Source organism: Sinohyriopsis cumingii, chromosome 7 (genome assembly GCF_028554795.1).
Source record: "Sinohyriopsis cumingii isolate HCF-2022 chromosome 7, ASM2855479v2, whole genome shotgun sequence".
NCBI classification, from domain to species: domain Eukaryota; kingdom Metazoa; phylum Mollusca; class Bivalvia; order Unionida; family Unionidae; genus Sinohyriopsis; species Sinohyriopsis cumingii.
Genome location: NC_142967.1, coordinates 55,683,695 through 55,702,160, shown reverse-complemented (window position 1 = coordinate 55,702,160; position 18,466 = coordinate 55,683,695). Strand labels below are relative to the sequence as shown.

General features: G+C 33.9%; 2 protein-coding genes across 3 annotated transcripts in view; one reads left to right on the top strand and one right to left on the bottom strand.

The window, feature by feature from the left end:
* Positions 1-668, bottom strand: part of LOC149795297 (snaclec jerdonibitin subunit beta-like) — an 86,397-nt gene extending 85,729 nt beyond the window's left edge. The window contains exon 1 of one of the 2 annotated variants that reach the window (XM_089965028.1): positions 527-668. The gene's annotated coding sequence lies outside the window, so the exon portion shown is untranslated. The remainder of the gene's footprint in view (positions 1-526) is intronic. The other variant, XM_089965027.1, reaches the window with a different exon arrangement.
* A 1,147-nt stretch (positions 669-1,815) lies between these two features.
* Positions 1,816-18,466, top strand: part of LOC149795296 (uncharacterized) — a 132,571-nt gene continuing 115,920 nt past the window's right edge. Inside the window, exon 1 of the mRNA XM_089965021.1 lies at positions 1,816-2,128. The gene's annotated coding sequence lies outside the window, so the exon portion shown is untranslated. The remainder of the gene's footprint in view (positions 2,129-18,466) is intronic.

Sequence of the window (18,466 nt, the reverse complement as noted above, 5' to 3'; positions counted from 1 at the left end):
CACGAGAAAAACGTGTTCCAGATGACACAGATTTATCTGAGCTTCTAACAGAACTGATCGAAAGTATCTGAACCAACCTACCAAGCATATGGTGTACATTGAAAAGTAAATATATTTGTACCATTCATTATACAAAGTAAGAGTTTTTTTTAATGCAGGATGTATAAAATTATTTTAAAAAATGCACCAGCTATTCTATTTCGACTAAAGTCTTTCGGATAAAGTCTTATATAGGGTTCGGTTCTTCATTGGGGGGGAAAAGCGATTAACGATTTTGAAAATATCTGCTTCAAATTAGTTAATACCTGTTTTCAGCAAAACAAACTAAAAAGAATCAAAACAAAACAAAAATTGGATAATTCAAGCAAAAGAATTAATGTGACAGTTTGTACACGTGTGAAGAAATTTTCCAGACTTAACCAAATTGACTTTATTGACAAATGGTGTATAGCTGGGTTATTCTGCTCTCTCTTTTCAACTTTGAGTTAGTTATCGATAAAAGTTTAGAATAACACTCACAACTTACCTTTCGTTTGAAAACATATCCAACTGCATATCCTTTTCGAATTTATTTATTCCTAAACACACAGCCCTTTTTCCAGCATGTTTTAATTCAAACCACCGGTCTACACTTGAGTCACAGAACGCCCCAAGCCGTACGTGCTAACAGCATTTTCTCCTCTGCATGAGCCTTTTCCGCACTTAACCCATCTGTTCTACATGGCGTTTGTTTACCTGCATAACTGTTAATACATTTTGTATTTCAGCTTGTACTATATCCTTAAATTTAAATCACTGATTAATAATTTCATATATTTCCTTTTCAATGTAAAACAATTTCATATTTTCTTTGCGCCATATTTTATTTTAACTACAAGCTAGACATGTACTACATTATTTTTTATAATTGCTCGCCTTGATGCTGATGCGCCCTTTTATCATGTAGATTTTTACTTGTGTGTAAGCGCGCTATAAACGCATGTATGTATGTATGTATGTAAGTATGTATGTATGTATGTATGTATGTAGGTAGGTAGGTAGGAGCATCTATGTCAATTGCATATTTTAACATATACATATTGAATAAAGAATTTTTAAAGAAAAAAAACGAAAATAAGAAGAAAAAAAAAGACAAAAATACTAATTGCGACCTAGGTCAAGTTGAGGGCTATATTATCCTGTTCATCTAAATAAGATTTTTTCTTGCCTTAACATCCTGAAGCAGAGTCGTGTTCTTTGGGTGGAATTATTCAGACAATTGTACACTGTGCTCATGAATAATATTCTTTGACTGGAACATTAAGTTGGAATTATAGTGATTCCAGACAAGAAAATATTTGGATTATATTATTGTGAAAAGACTGTTAGCACACCATCGCAACTCAGGCCATTGACACCTTACCACATTCGAGAATATGACTACATGAAGAAATTAAATATTAAAACAAATCAATATATATATATATATATATATATATATATATATATATATATATATATATATATATATATATATATATATATATATATATATATACACACACACACACACACACACACACGCACATATATGTGTGTGTATAACTTTTCTTTACCCAGTTGTTTTCTGAAATTACAAACCCAATATGAATGCGTTTAGTCTGTGAGATGGTGGGAGGGGGATATATTCGTCTAATTCCGGAATTATGTTTTTGCTAGAAATCTGGGTAGTAACATTTACATTTCAACAGACTGTTGTGAGAACATATGTTATTAGAAATCGAGAATATGAAAGGTTCCCGAAGACCATTCTGGACTGTTTGATCATGTGACTTTCTATATTATGGAAACACACAGCGAAGTGCACCCAGCTTTCGAGTGAATGCCGTATTTTTGAATGTTTTGACATGCAGATTTTAATAACAAAAGCACGGTATAGCAAGAACATCTGAAAAATCGATATTATATTGAAGTTGATGCTACTTTTGTTGTTTTAAACACAGATTTCAGTATTTTCAACGTTCCACACGCAGCAAAGTGCACCCCGTTTCCGAGTGTATGTTGCAAGTTTTACAATTGTTTTGACATACAGATTAAGAGAGCAAACGCACAGTATAGAAAGATCAGAAAATCCGATCTTATCATGGAGGTGAGACTACTTTTGTTGTTTTAAACTTAGTTTCAGTGTTTTCATCAACATTCTAATAATGGTTACCATTATCACAGGTGTCAGACGTTTTATCAATATAGCGTGACCACAACCCTCCGCTCAATTCGACTTTTTTCACGCGTCTTTTATCGCTTCAGAATCGCAAGAAGACTGAAAAGCTACACATATCCATTCAAAAGACAGTAACGTACCAAACATAACTCCGGACAACCATCGCATGAATCCAATCCGGCGAATTAACCTTTATTTTCACCATTATGGTCACAAACCCTTTCTAGCAGAAACCAGGTGATTTCATGTTGTCAGAGATTTCATCATACTTTATTGATAAAACATCAGACTAATGTGCCTTTTTAGAGCTGTATGCATTTTCATGACTATTATTTTCTTGCTTATTACATCACCACAGTTAAATACAAGATTTCTGCTGCGTAGATTAGAGGCAGTTTTGATGGTGGCAGTGCGCTGTGCAAATAGTTCCACATGTCTACAATTGTCACCATGGTATAATTCAGGATTATTCTTTGAGTTGGCAAACGTGACCATTTCCAATTGGTCAATACTAGCCTGAGATTCTATACATTTTATCATTAGTATTGGGGTCAGTGCTTGGGGGTTAGCTAGCAATCAAGCTAGTTCCATGTGTGCCAAGACTGTTTTGACAGTAATCACACAGATTTACCTGACGAATGGATAAAAGGTTTAAACCTCACTGTTTGTGCTTTGGGACTGCTCCAGTGGCCTAGTGGTTAGAAAATCCACCTCGGATGCAGGTCACAGGTTTGAACAATGGCTGAGTAAATACCAAAGACTGGTTCTAACAGCTGCCTTGCTAGGAGTTCAGCATTAAGAAGTTAGTGTTAGGACTGGTTGGTCTGGTGTCAGGATAATGTGACTGGCTGGGTGTGACAAAGTATATGGTTGAGGTGGGGTGCTCCCAATATTTTATTTAAACTATTATAGAAGTCCCATCCAGGCTCTGTTTTGTTGGTAGTTAAATTTAGTGAAAAATAGATGATATAAAGCTCCAAGCCCCTAGTCAGCAATGCTGACAGATGGTTAAATATACAAAAAAGGGTTGAAATTCAATGTCTAATGATTTAATAACAATTCAGTAATCAGTTCAGTTCAGTTTTGCCCATCACCCCTGCTGGGGTATAGGCCACCCACAAAAGATTGCCAGAGACTTCTGTCCTGTGCCATCCCCTCGAGCTGACTCCAGGTGTGACCCATTTAGTGATATCTGCCTCAAGGTCATGTCGCCAGGTGTTTTTTGGTAGGCCCATTCTCCGCTTGCCTTTAGGGTTTTACTTCTAAGTTCTGCCACCAGATTATGAGTGGCTTCTTTCTCAGAGTAATGATCTGCAATCCTTCAGGTGAATACTCAATTATATTTTACAGTTTCAAAAGGTATCACTCAGGTATATTTGTAATCATGCACTTTATCTCAATTTTTATTGGAAATCACTGTGGACCGATCCAATCAAACTTAGCGGACAATGTCCTTCTGGCTGTCTGTCAAGGTGGGGATGGATAAGAACATGCCCCATTCACCCCATGGACTTTCCTTTTGATCCTTGAACTAGCCTTTAACATATATGTGTGATAATGGCAAGCCTTTGTTAAGTGATGCAACCAGTCGCCTTTGCCAATTCAAGTTTCTGGTCTCTGTTTGGTCATGGTAACCTTGCGTAAGAAGGTAGATTATAGCTTATACATGACTTTAGCTTGGGAGATCATGGTGTATGTCTGCGGCACGATGCCCCAGTGCTAGACATCACTATAAACTGCCACACTGCAGACATCGTAGTGATATGACTGAAAAATTGTTAAAGCTATGTTAAAAATCCAAATCACACACACACTGTTTGTCCTTTGAGCATTTATTGTACCTTGGCAACTGCAGGATGTTGGAAGGTACTTAGTACAATAACCATTAACAGGAATTAGAACTCACAACCACTTATTAAGTTTGTAACTTGTTATGATAGGTAACCTGCATTACCATAATTTGCACTGGATAAGTGACTGCTGGATTTTTCTGATCTGCCGTCAAGATCACTAACCATGGGATAGCAGATTAATATTAATTTCAATCCATGCTGATGTATTTATTAACGTTCTTTTTAAATTTCAATTATATGCACAACTGCCTGCGAAGCCTCTTATGAAAACAAGAAATGTGCTTCATTTGGTATCCCCATGTTTTTCACCTTATATGTTACATCTGTTTCGTACTAGTAGGGTTTGCACCATTTACTACATGATAGTTATTTATGCTGTTTTTGTGCAGTATTTTTGTTGCCTGCAGAAAACAGTAAACTTTAAAATACTTGCTACTGCAGAGACTCTGCTAACTGCAAATAATAAGCAACCATCATTCAACAAATGTTTTATTTTGATGAGGCTAGAATTGAATGAAATACTGATGAATTGGTTGGTATCTTCTTCCTGAGGACAGAATGCAGTAAATGATTTAATCTTTATTGGTACAAGTACTGCAATTTTGTTAACGTTTTTGAATAAAGGTCCTTCATTAATACTATGGTAACATAATTTAAATAAAAATAGGGTCAAGGTCATGAACTGTATAAACGATCAAGACCAAGTTTTCACCTTTCACCTGAATGAGTGTTTGCTTTAAGATAGCTGGATGTAAAATGTGTCCTATACCTCACCAAGTGATTCCAGATACTTGACACATTACCTTACAGGGATGGTTTGTATTTTTGTTTGTTTGCAAAGATTGTATATATGTATTTACGTCTGTAAATGATATGAAAATGTGCTGATGTTATTTTTTAAAAACTTTTTGTGCCTTTTTAATGAAAAATTGTGAAAATGAAAACTCTGAGTTTTGCCCATCAATTGGCACTTTATCTCTTTGTAAATCACTGTGCACCTTTTGTCTCTGATTGAAACTTACACTGCAACTTATATTTGAATACTTGTTCACTTGAGGCCCCCAAAAATTTGTTTCTGGTCGGCTGACCATTACTGTCTTTTGTTGCTGATCCTTGCACTTTTTTCCTCCTAGTTAAAAAAAAATCCTGAAATTGATTTGTGCTTCTAATTGGACTAGTTTAGCCCAGTACTTGAAGTGCTTAGTACATTAAATATGTGTGTGTGTGTGTGATTAGGATTTTTAACAATTTTTCAGTCATATTGCTACAATGTCTAGCACTGGGGCTTCATGCCACAGACATGTAGCATGATGTCCCACCCAGTCACATTATCCTGACACCAGGCCAACCAGTCCTAACACTAACCTCTTAATGTTGAGTTCCTAGATAGGCAGCTGTTAGTACCATTTTTATAAGTCTTTGGTATGACTCGGCCAAGGTTTGAACCCATGACCTCCTGCTTCCAAGGTGGATGCTCTAACCACTTGGCCACCAGAGCAGTCACATTAAATATATATTAATCCTTATAATTATCATATATATATATATATATATATATATATATATATATATATATATATATATATATATATATATATATATATATATATATATATGTATATAAACAAACCATACCTACCATAATTTAAAAAACTGTGTAACAGGAAACAAACATTTCTTTTTGCCTTAGCCATTTTTGTATGTCTACCAAATACCAAATAACAGCATATTATGCTATCATGTTGCCCTCTTATCCATCAGTTACCAATGTCATTTGAGCACAATAACTCATGTTCTCCACCATCTACAGTTACCACTTGCAAGTGGAGTAATGAAGAAGCCTATTGATTTCAGGATAAAAAAGACATGCATGTCTGATGTTAGTATATGCATTAGCCCAGGCTGCATGTCAAGTTGCATTATCAAATAAAAAAATTTTCATTGGTACTTGTATATAGCAGCATTAATCCTAAAGATGTACCTAATTTATCAAAAACTGAATATTATAGATTACAGATGTTGTAAGAGTTGCATCAAATTAAGCTATGACAAGGCATAACAAGAAAACTGTGTGTTTTGTATTGCACTGGATTTAAAAGTAGGGTGGGCAGGTAATTCTTTTAACATTATATAATGAATGTGATTCTTGTGATTTTTTTTTTTTAACAAGGGCGGTAAAACTTTTAGGGTTTTTAGTGAGAAATGGGGATGGTCAGATGACCAGAAATATAAATTTTTGTTGGACCCAAGTTCAGCAAATTACAGTATTTACATTGTAATGTGGATAAAGCTATAAGCCTATTTGTGGATCAGAAAAATGTTTGAGTTACTAATTGGTTCGATTAAGTGGCATCATTTTGTTCATTGTATACCATGTACACATTTAGACATTTTGGTAAATATTGTCAGGGTGAACTGACTCTAGTAGATTTGATTTTATGTAACATTCTGGTAAGGACACCACTTCGATGGCCTATTGGTTATATCGTCCACCTATGAAGCGGGAGGTTGTGGGTTCGATCCCTGGCCGAGTCATACCAGAGACTTATAAAAATGGTACTAGCAGCTTCCTCGCTTGGCGCTCAGCATTAAGAAGTTAGTGTTAGGACTGGTCAGTCTGGTGTCAGGATAATGTTACTGGGTCGGACATCATGCTACATGCCTGCGGCATTATGCCCCAGTGCTAGACATCACTATAAATTGCCACACTGCAGACGTCGTAACAATATGGCTGAAAAATTGTTAAAGCTACGTTAAAAAACCTAATCACACACACACACACACACACACACACACACATTCTGGTCATGTCCTTGCACTGGAAGAAGGATAGAAAAAAATCAGGAGTTTCAGTCTATACTACGCCTCTCCATACTCTCAAGATTTCCTAACTTCATGCAATTATTACCAGAAAGGCATATGTGATGTCCCGTAATCTTGCATTTGTTCATAAGGAAACATTTTTTAAATCACTACTCCTCCAAAACAAATGGGTGTATTGCCAGTGCTCTTTACATCATCCTGGATCTAGTTTGTCTTAATGAAAATAGCGCTAGTTATTTATTCAATATGGCTGTCACTGTAGCCATCTTGAAAATCTTAATGCAGTGTACTGTTACTCCAGGCTGTATTGCCTGGATGTATGTATGGGATACTTTTGTGGATCAGCAGTGATATTGAAATTGCAGTTGCTGAAATTTTTTGAAATAGTGGCCTTTGTTTTTAAAGTGTTACTGATGAAGGTTGTGTTTACAGATATGTTTCAAAGGTACGTAATAAATAATGCACATGTAGAGCCAAAAAATATTGTCAGCTTCATCTGGAAATCAACCAACATTTTGAAAGAAAAAAAAGTCTTTGTTGCAGCATATATATTGAAGTGATCCTGATGTTGTCATTTCAAAGCTGCCTTCCTGGTCATTCAAATGAGCGTCAGAAAAGCTCTATAGAAGTTTGTAGCTGGTTCTATAGTAAAATGACATTTATCTGGCCTTACAATATGTGTAGCTGGTTCTAATTGAAAATGGTATTCATCTGGTCTTAAAGTACACATATCTGGTTCTAATTGAAAATGGTATTAATCTGGTCTTGAAATACATGTAGCTAGTTCTGCATGAAAATGGTATGAATCTTGTCTTAAAATACATGTAGCTGGTTCTGCATGAAAATGGTATTAATCTTGTCTTAAAATACATGTAGCTGGTTCTGCATGAAAATGGTATTAATAGTGTCTTAAAATACATGTAGCTTGTTCTGCATGAAAATGGTATTAATCTTGTCTTAAAATACATTTGTACATGTAGCTGGTTCTGCATGAAAATGGTATTCATATGGTCTTAAAATACATGTAGCTGGTTCTGCATGAAAATGGTATTAATCTTGTCTTAAAATACATGTAGCTGGTTCTGCATGAAAATGGTATTCATATGGTCTTAAAATACATGTAGCTGGTTCTGCATGAAAATGGTATTAATAGTGTCTTAAAATACATGTAGCTGGTTCTGCATGAAAATGGTATTAATCTTGTCTTAAAATACATTTGTACATGTAGCTGGTTCTGCATGAAAATGGTATTCATATGGTCTTAAAATACATGTAGCTGGTTCTGCATGAAAATGGTATTAATCTTGTCTTAAAATACATGTAGCTGGTTCTGCATGAAAATGGTATTAATCTTGTCTTAAAATACATGTAGCTGGTTCTGCATGAAAATGGTATTAATCATGTCTTAAAATACATGTAGCTGGTTCTGCATGAAAATGGTATTAATAGTGTCTTAAAATACATGTAGCTTGTTCTGCATGAAAATGGTATTAATCTTGTCTTAAAATACATGTAGCTGGTTCTGCATGAAAATGGTATTAATAGTGTCTTAAATTACATGTAACTGGTTCTGCATGAAAATGGTATTCATATGGTCTTAAAATACATGTAGCTGGTTCTGCATGAAAATGGTATTCATATGGTCTTAAAATACATGTAGCTGGTTCTGCATGAAAATGGTATTAATAGTGTCTTAAAATACATGTAGCTGGTTCTGCATGAAAATGGTATTCATATGGTCTTAAAATACATGTAGCTGGTTCTGCATGAAAATGGTATTAATCTTGTCTTAAAATACATGTAGCTGGTTCTGCATGAAAATGGTATTAATCTTGTCTTAAAATACATGTAGCTGGTTCTGCATGAAAATGGTATTAATAGTGTCTTAAAATACATGTAGCTGGTTCTGCATGAAAATGGTATTAATCATGTCTTAAAATACATGTAGCTGGTTCTGCATGAAAATGGTATTCATATGGTCTTAAAATACATGTAGCTGGTTCTGCATGAAAATGGTATTAATAGTGTCTTAAAATACATGTAGCTTGTTCTGCATGAAAATGGTATTAATCTTGTCTTAAAATACATGTAGCTGGTTCTGCATGAAAATGGTATTAATAGTGTCTTAAATTACATGTAGCTTGTTCTGCATGAAAATGGTATTAATCTTGTCTTAAAATACATGTAGCTTGTTCTGCATGAAAATGGTATTAATCTTGTCTTAAAATACATGTAGCTGGTTCTGCATGAAAATGGTATTAATAGTGTCTTAAAATACATGTAGCTGGTTCTGCATGAAAATGGTATTAATCTTGTCTTAAAATACATGTAGCTTGTTCTGCATGAAAATGGTATTAATCTTGTCTTAAAATACATGTAGCTGGTTCTGCATGAAAATGGTATTAATAGTGTCTTAAATTACATGTAACTGGTTCTGCATGAAAATGGTATTCATATGGTCTTAAAATACATGTAGCTGGTTCTGCATGAAAATGGTATTAATCTTGTCTTAAAATACATGTAGCTGGTTCTGCATGAAAATGGTATTCATATGGTCTTAAAATACATGTAGCTGGTTCTGCATGAAAATGGTATTAATCTTGTCTTAAAATACATGTAGCTGGTTCTGCATGAAAATGGTATTAATCTTGTCTTAAAATACATGTAGCTTGTTCTGCATGAAAATGGTATGAATCATGTCTTAAAATACATGTAGCTGGTTCTGCATGAAAATGGTATTAATAGTGTCTTAAAATACATGTAGCTTGTTCTGCATGAAAATGGTATTAATCTTGTCTTAAAATACATGTAGCTGGTTCTGCATGAAAATGGTATTAATAGTGTCTTAAATTACATGTAACTGGTTCTGCATGAAAATGGTATTCATATGGTCTTAAAATACATGTAGCTGGTTCTGCATGAAAATGGTATTAATCTTGTCTTAAAATACATGTAGCTGGTTCTGCATGAAAATGGTATTCATATGGTCTTAAAATACATGTAGCTGGTTCTGCATGAAAATGGTATTAATCTTGTCTTAAAATACATGTAGCTGGTTCTGTATGAAAATGGTATTAATCTTGTCTTAAAATACATGTAGCTGGTTCTGCATGAAAATGGTATTAATAGTGTCTTAAAATACATGTAGCTGGTTCTGCATGAAAATGGTATTAATCTTGTCTTAAAATACATGTAGCTGGTTCTGCATGAAAATGGTATTCATATGGTCTTAAAATACATGTAGCTGGTTCTGCATGAAAATGGTATTAATCTTGTCTTAAAATACATGTAGCTGGTTCTGCATGAAAATGGTATTAATCTTGTCTTAAAATACATTTGTACATGTAGCTGGTTCTGCATGAAAATGGTATTAATAGTGTCTTAAATTACATGTAACTGGTTCTGCATGAAAATGGTATTCATATGGTCTTAAAATACATGTAGCTGGTTCTGCATGAAAATGGTATTAATCTTGTCTTAAAATACATGTAGCTGGTTCTGCATGAAAATGGTATTAATAGTGTCTTAAAATACATGTAGCTGGTTCTGCATGAAAATGGTATTAATCTTGTCTTAAAATACATGTAGCTGGTTCTGCATGAAAATGGTATTCATATGGTCTTAAAATACATGTAGCTGGTTCTGCATGAAAATGGTATTAATCTTGTCTTAAAATACATGTAGCTGGTTCTGCATGAAAATGGTATTCATATGGTCTTAAAATACATGTAGCTGGTTCTGCATGAAAATGGTATTAATCTTGTCTTAAAATACATGTAGCTGGTTCTGCATGAAAATGGTATTAATCTTGTCTTAAAATACATTTGTACATGTAGCTGGTTCTGCATGAAAATGGTATTCATCTGGTCTTAAAATACATGTTGTTGTGGGGTTAATGCCATTTTTCAGCACAAGATCGGCTATACATGGCGGCCACAAGAACCCAGGAAAACCCGGGAAAGAACCACCGACCCACGAGAATAAAAATACATGTTGCTTGTTCTGTATGAAAATGGTATTAATCTTATCTAAAAATTACATGTAGCTGTGATTTACTAATGGATTATAAGTGGATGGTTTTAAGTGTTTAAATTCTTTAAATATTTCATGTTTCATAATTAGATAATAGATTGGTTGAATGAATGAGAATGAATACATGCATTATCCCCATGTTTTAATGTTCTGTCCCTCTATCCATTCATTAATTCATTCATTCATTCATTCATTCATTCATTTACTAATTATTAGTTTGGAATTTGTTGTTATATTGCCTTGAAGTAATCATAAGACATCCTTGCTTCCTTCATCTGGGGTCCTGGGAAGGGGTTAACATCATTGCCTTCAGCCTCTGATGTCACTGTCATAGGGTTAGGGTGAGTTTGTTGGAGAGATATGGAGGGTGGTTGGAATATGCAGTTAACATCGATGCCTCCTGTCTCAGAAATTTTTAAATATTAAAATGATAGTATGAGCTCTAAATATAATTTTTTAAAAGATGCCAGGAGTTTTTATTCCACATGTGCATACACATATTAAACAATAAATATATTAAAATACATACAATGAAATTAATTTCTTCTTTTGTAATTTGAAAGAAAGTATTACTGGATGGAGGGACAGTCATTTTATTAGGCTTCAGGTCATATAAGAAGAATTCTTTTCACATGTGTATTGATGCCTGAACCTAACCTAAATTTTGACACCAGAACCTATTTATTCAGCCCTAGTTATTTGACAAACAAGGCTGGACAAATACAGGCTTGGCTATTTGTGGATACCTTTAGAATGTAGCAAAGCCTTCGTAAATGTGTGCCTGTACAATAAAATATGACATTGAAAGGCTTGGCAAAACTCCAGTGAAATTTGCTGATTATTCCAAATTCCTCATTGAAGAGTCTCCAAGTAAAGGTATCTAATGTTTACTGTAATTGACTGAGGGAGTGTCTTTATATTTTTATGTAATCTATTTACAGGTAAGGTAACTGTCCCCCCCCCCCCCCCCCCCCGATCAGTTGTATAATGGGTCACAAAGTGATTTTGAATCTCTTTCATTGTCCTTCTACTCTATACCATACAGTTCAGAAGTTTATCAAGCTGGTCACAGTAAAGATAATTTGCCCTTCAAAGTCTTTCACTGTTGTTCATTATCTTCAAAACACATTCCAGAGTGAAGTAAACTGTGTCCTCCTTATGACACTATGTATTGCTTCTGGCTGTCTATAGGACTCATGATACTAATTCAGTTCCCATAGTAAACCTATGCAAATACCATGATATTGCAAATTCAATAACTTTAAATTTTTGAGTGCACATGATCAAACCTATATTTATAAGTATAGATGAAACCTGGATGTCAGCTTCTGTGTTGAGGAAATGATATGAGGCGCATCATTTTCTGGACCTGCATGTATTTGAAACATGTGCTTTCAATTCCACACTAAAGAGTCAGGTGCTTATTTTAGTAATGACTGTTCCAAATCCAAGACAGTTATAGGACTGAAATGTCTCTAGTTTGTTTTCACTTACAGCTAGGATAAGCTCTCAAAAGATTATTTTTCCTAAAACATAACTTAATTATTAACCAATTCTGGTCAGTCAAACCCATATATACTTAATTTTATGTTTACCCATTTCCAGGCTGGTTACCGTTTTTCCATACCATTAGTGACATGTGTCCTTAAGGACATGGGGGTGGGCGGGTGGTGAAAACTGCTGATTCATGTTATAAGTTTAAAGTAGTGTGGATATCACAAAGGGTTATAAATAAAGAAATCAGTTACACAAAACTAAAAGATAAACATTAAATTAGTACTTGACAGGCAAACACCTTTCCACAGAATTTATTTTATAATTTAAAAATATGTTTTACAGTTATATCAATAAAAAAATAATAAGGTATTGTAATATTTATGTTTTCATTAAAAATATGACTATGAGAGGTGCTTGTTTAATGTTTTTTTTTTGACACAATCCTGTTTTCAGAAAATATAAGAATTTGAATCTGAAAGAATATGCGTATCAGGGTTATAGTTATATGTTTAACCTTGTTCAAGTTAAGCCTGTAAAAGATAGATAGCAGTGTTTGCATATTTTGTATATTTTCGTATGTTTATAATGAGAAATTAGTACCACAGACATGTACATAATAGTCAAGCCCATCTTAATGGACACCTTTACTAAGCAGTCATCTATCTTAAACAGCTAACTTTTTCCTTGCTGAAAATTACCTCTATTAGGCAATCACTTATCTTACAAGGCCATTTTTCTTACTCAAGCAGTTGTATCAGACCAGTTAAGCTGTATGCATGATGAAGACATTATAATTAGTAGGTTTCTAGTTTTATTTAATTGTTCGGGAAATACTAGTACAGTGGAACCTGTCTTGAAAGATCACCCCTTCTGCCAAAACATAATTCTCTCATGACATGTGGTCCCTCATAACAGGTCATAACACTATATAATCAGTAAACCTGTACATGGAGAACCTGGTCTCTTAAGACAGGTGGTCTCTCATAACAGTGTTCTCTTAAGACACTGACTGTACACGATTGTAAAAATATGGCAGTTACCATATATACTCACTTATAAATGGAACCCAACTGCAAACTGCACAGACTCAGATCTGCAATCACATAATGCACTTGCAGATCTTGGTCTGTGCAGTTTGTTAGGAGTAATCAGCAGAACAAACAACATAAACCCTGGTCAGCCTGTGCATTATGATTGTCAGATCAGGATCTTTGTAGTTTGACTAGATTTATAAGCAAGTATAGATGGTATAGATTTCATTTCATTGTGGACATAGAAAGTGTACATACATTATTCTTCACAGCATAGTAAATGTATAAGAAATATTCATATAATGTAATGAACCTTAAAGAAGGAAGAAATAGTTAAGTGCTGTTTTCTCAGTACTTTAATATTCATACCATTATATTGGCTACTGCCAAGTCACACATTGCTGTGTTTATTATTTTGTTTGTTTGGCTGTTTGACCACCAGTTGTATTGAGGACTGTTTGCTCGGTTGGTGTTTTATAACTTCCTGTAATTTCACTACCACCACCAATGAAGTTTGGGGATGGGGTACCATATGTATTTGCTCATAAGTCAAGTCCAACTGCAAACTGCACAGACCCAGATCTGTCATTGTATAATGTACAAGTTCAGTCTGTGCAATTTGTTAGGAGTAATCAGCAGAACAAACAACATAAACCCTGCTCTGCAGGTGCATTAATGTACTGCAGATCAGGATCTTTGTTGTTTGCAGTTTGACTCGACTTATTGGCAAGTGTTTATGGTACACTATAGTTGGCATATATGTCCATCTGTCAGTCATACTATTATTTACCTAATAAGGAATCATCAGAAAAATATGTGCTTGTTTGTGATTTGGATCTTTAACGTAGCTTTAACAGTTTTTCAGTCATATCGCTACGATGTCTGCAGTGTGACAGTTGATAGTGATGTCTAGCACTGGGGCATCATGCTGCAGACATGTAGCATGATGTCCCACCCAGTCACATGATCCTGACACCAGGCCGACCAGTCCTAACACCAACCTCTTAATGCTGAGCACCAAGCGAGACAGCTGCTAATACCATTTTTTGTAAGTCCTTGGTATGACTCAGCCGGGGATTGAACCCATGACCCCCTGCATCCAAAGCAGATGCTTTAACCACAAGGCCACTGGAGCGGTCATTATGAAAAAAATGAAGAAAAAAATCTATGTAAGGAAAAATCAAGATTACAGTGAAAGAGAGAAGAAGAGAGAATATTTTTTTGCAAGTCAAATACAGTGAAATGGTGGACATTAAAAATTCAATATATTTATTGTGCTCTCCTGAAATGAAGAAGGAAAGATAACCTGTTGTTGTGAAAAGACATAAGACCAACATAAGGGAAAAAATTTCTAATGACTTTCATAATCAAGAAAAGGACGAGAAGCAACAAGTTTTGTAAAAGTCAACAATTAATGTATTTCCCTAGAATAAAAAGGGAAAATGTAAAAAAAGGAATGCACAGAATTGTGAATCAAATCCCAAATAATCCTTGAATTACAGACACAAGTGCCACTGATTAATGTTCTGAATAAACTTTAGTGGAGGTCCAAATTAAATCCAATGCTGGAAATGTTGATGTGCCTGTGGTGGCTCATGTAGTGGTGATATACCAACATTCTTTTGTTGAATAACAATAATACAATCCAAGAATAAATCCTTATTGGAAATTTCATCTATAAATTCAAGTCTCTATTTACAAGGATGTTATTTTTTTATGAGCACTTTGTATTTCAAGTGAAAAAATAATTTGAATAAATGAAATTCCAGCCAAAATGAACTACTGGACTTAACAGTAATACAATTGATTCAGCTAAGATCTTGAAGCACAAATGATTTTTTTTTTTAAAACAAACTTATATAGTCCTCTACTTGACCTCAGGTCACAATTAGCATTTTCGAAAAAAAAACTATTACCTAATGGAAAATAACCTTCCAGAAGGTTTATGATGTATACTGAATAAAATATTAGTTATAATTAGAATATAACATGTGGTAAACACCATGCCCTTGATTCAGGCCAAGATACTAATCCTAATAAGTAACCCATACTCATGGGAACCTATTTGCTATGTACAGTATTAGTTGTTTACAGAATAAATAAAATCAATGATTCATATCAAGTAGAAAGTGAACTTGATTTTGGACAAGGTCAAGTTCAACATAGTCTTCTATAGCATATAATGAAATAAAAGAAAACAAATAAAAAAGCATACAAACAATGCAAATTAAATATACATAACAATTGAAAAGGAATAAAATCCACAAAACTCATTCAAACACGATATGAATATGTTCCAGAAAATAAAGCACTGTTCAGGTAAATTTAGGATTGACTGTTAGAATGTTTTGCATTTCCAAATCATTTCAGCAGAAATAATACTGACATTTTTAATTCAGCTGTGGAAAGTTATCAAAAATGCATTTTATATTTACAATATGTGTCCACAAATATTCCATAAATATGGTATGCATTTTATATTTACAATATAAGTGTCCACAAATATTCCATAAATATGGTATGCATTTTATATTTACAATATAAGCTCTGAAGTAAACATATCGTCTCGTTCTGGACAAAATGTGTGACAAAATAATATAAAATCATCTTGTTTAGCACCATGGCACTGTTCACTGTATGTGTACAATCATGTAAGCAGTTAAAAATATTTGGCAATATTTACTTTAATGCATGTAGATTATGCAATGTTTAAAAAATAATTAAAATTGTGATGCTGAGGAAGAGAATAAAGATAACTTGTGGCATAGTTGAATATAAAATTTGATCCTATAAATATCCAAAAGAAAGCCGCAGCAATACAATTAATCAGTTTGACAATATTCTCTTGTTGAATACCAGTGAGATTGCCTGGTCGAGGATTCAAATGATGTTGGCAAGAAAACTGACAGTTTAGTGCCATTAGTTTCTCTACCTGATACCCTTTTCATTTCCCTGACACTACAATATCTCATGTGCATATCATTTGATACCTAGAAATCAGATGATCCATAAATATTGCAGTGTTCAGTATGCAGCAGATAATGCATACAGATAATGAATACTAATAATGAATGCTGATAATGAACATAAAGAATGAATTCTGATAGTGAAGACAGATAATGAATGCAGATAATAAAAACAGATAATGAATACAGATAAATACAGATAATGAATGCTGATAATGAATACACAGAATGAATACTGATAATACTAATAATGAATACAGATAATAAATACTGATAATGAATACAGATAATAAATACAGATAATACTGATATTGAATACAGAGAATGAATACTGATAATAAATACAGATAATAAACACTGATAATGAATACAGATAATGAATATTGATAATACAGATAATAATTACTGATAATGATAACAGATAATGAATATAGATAATAAATACAGATAATTTGAAAATGGATTATCTTAGCACCAGAAACAGACATTTTTAGGAAACCAGTGAATTAATGGCAATTAAATAATTGCATGTTCTGATTTGCATTTTCTCATTTGCATACAGGGTAATATCATCATTCTCATGTTGAACATTGCAGACAAAATATACAGGTGTTTTCAACCATATTTGTCCTTGATCCTTTCAGATGTTTACAACTATCAATGATCTTTTCATAACAACCATTCCAATCATTGTCAAGTATGTTATCAACATAGTGTCAGGTTACTGTTGGGTGGTATTTTGTTACCATTACAACTATTAACTTAATGGACAAGTCACTAGTTAAGGTGTAATGATTTGTATAATTGTTTCAAATGTAAATTTACTTTTTCCTTTTTATATTGTCCTACCAACATATTTTTTTACTTTTGCTGTGTGAGCATAGTGTTGACTAGTACCATCAATTATACAAAATATCATGTACTATTTCAAGATTTTCACAATGGAAAGATGGGAGTGACATATACTGGCCTCAATAAACCATTTGTGTGCTAGTTTATTGAATATGCCCCATCCCAGTCCTTTAGCTTAATGGAAATTCCATTCATAAAAGTTTTGGACTGATTGTTGTGAAATATTGCACCTAGCCATGTGATATAAGAATGCTAGATCTTTCAAGGCCATTATGCATCATGTTAATCAAGTTGAACCATAGTTTCTAATACCGAATTCATTACTCTGTTGAGTGTATATTTAATTGAGAAACTGTCTATTCATGCAGAGTACACATTGTGTCAAAAGAATTTAATTGAAAATGTATGTTTCTCTTTATGTTCCCTGACTTGCAAAGTCATTGGTGGGTGTATATACATGTGCTGTTACCTGTACCTGCCCACCCCATCTTGTAGAATATAAATTTAGTTATTGCTCAATAACTTTTGAAAAGAATTAATGGATTGCAAGCAACTTTGGTTTTGGTTGTTTTTTGTGCCCTGTGTGGGTTTAAAAGCATTTTTCAGCAAATGAAATGGGCTATACTTGGCAGCCAGTATGTTTGGTGGAGGAAGAGCCCAAGATTCAAAGGTCCATGGGAAGCTACTGACAAGCTTTCTCACATTAAATACCAATGTTCATTGGGTGGAAACTGGAACTAACACAGAGGTGTGATATGTGAGTGAAATTGTGTGCCTTGAGCCTCTTGCCCTTCACTCTGAGGCTTTAAATAGAGAAAAAGTTCAGTTGTAACCTTTTCCAGTAGAAATGTGTGTAGTACTGTATATACTCATTTAAATGTCAGGATCAACTGTGAACTTCACAGAACCAGATCTTTCATTGCATAATGTGCTGGCAGACCTGGGTCTGTTTAGTTTGTAGGGAGTTAAGTAGATCTTGATCTGCCAGCACATTATGTGACAGCAGATCAGGGTATCTTTTGTTTGCAGTTGGACCTGACACACACACACACGCATTTGTAAACAATTTCTTTAAAAAAACAAAAGAATTTATTCAAATTTGAGAGAAAGCATGATGGCATAAAATCCTTTAAGAATTTTACAAATTATGCTGATCTGACATCAATGATTGGCACGATTTCTAAAAAAAGTAGAAAAATGACAAATGAGTTG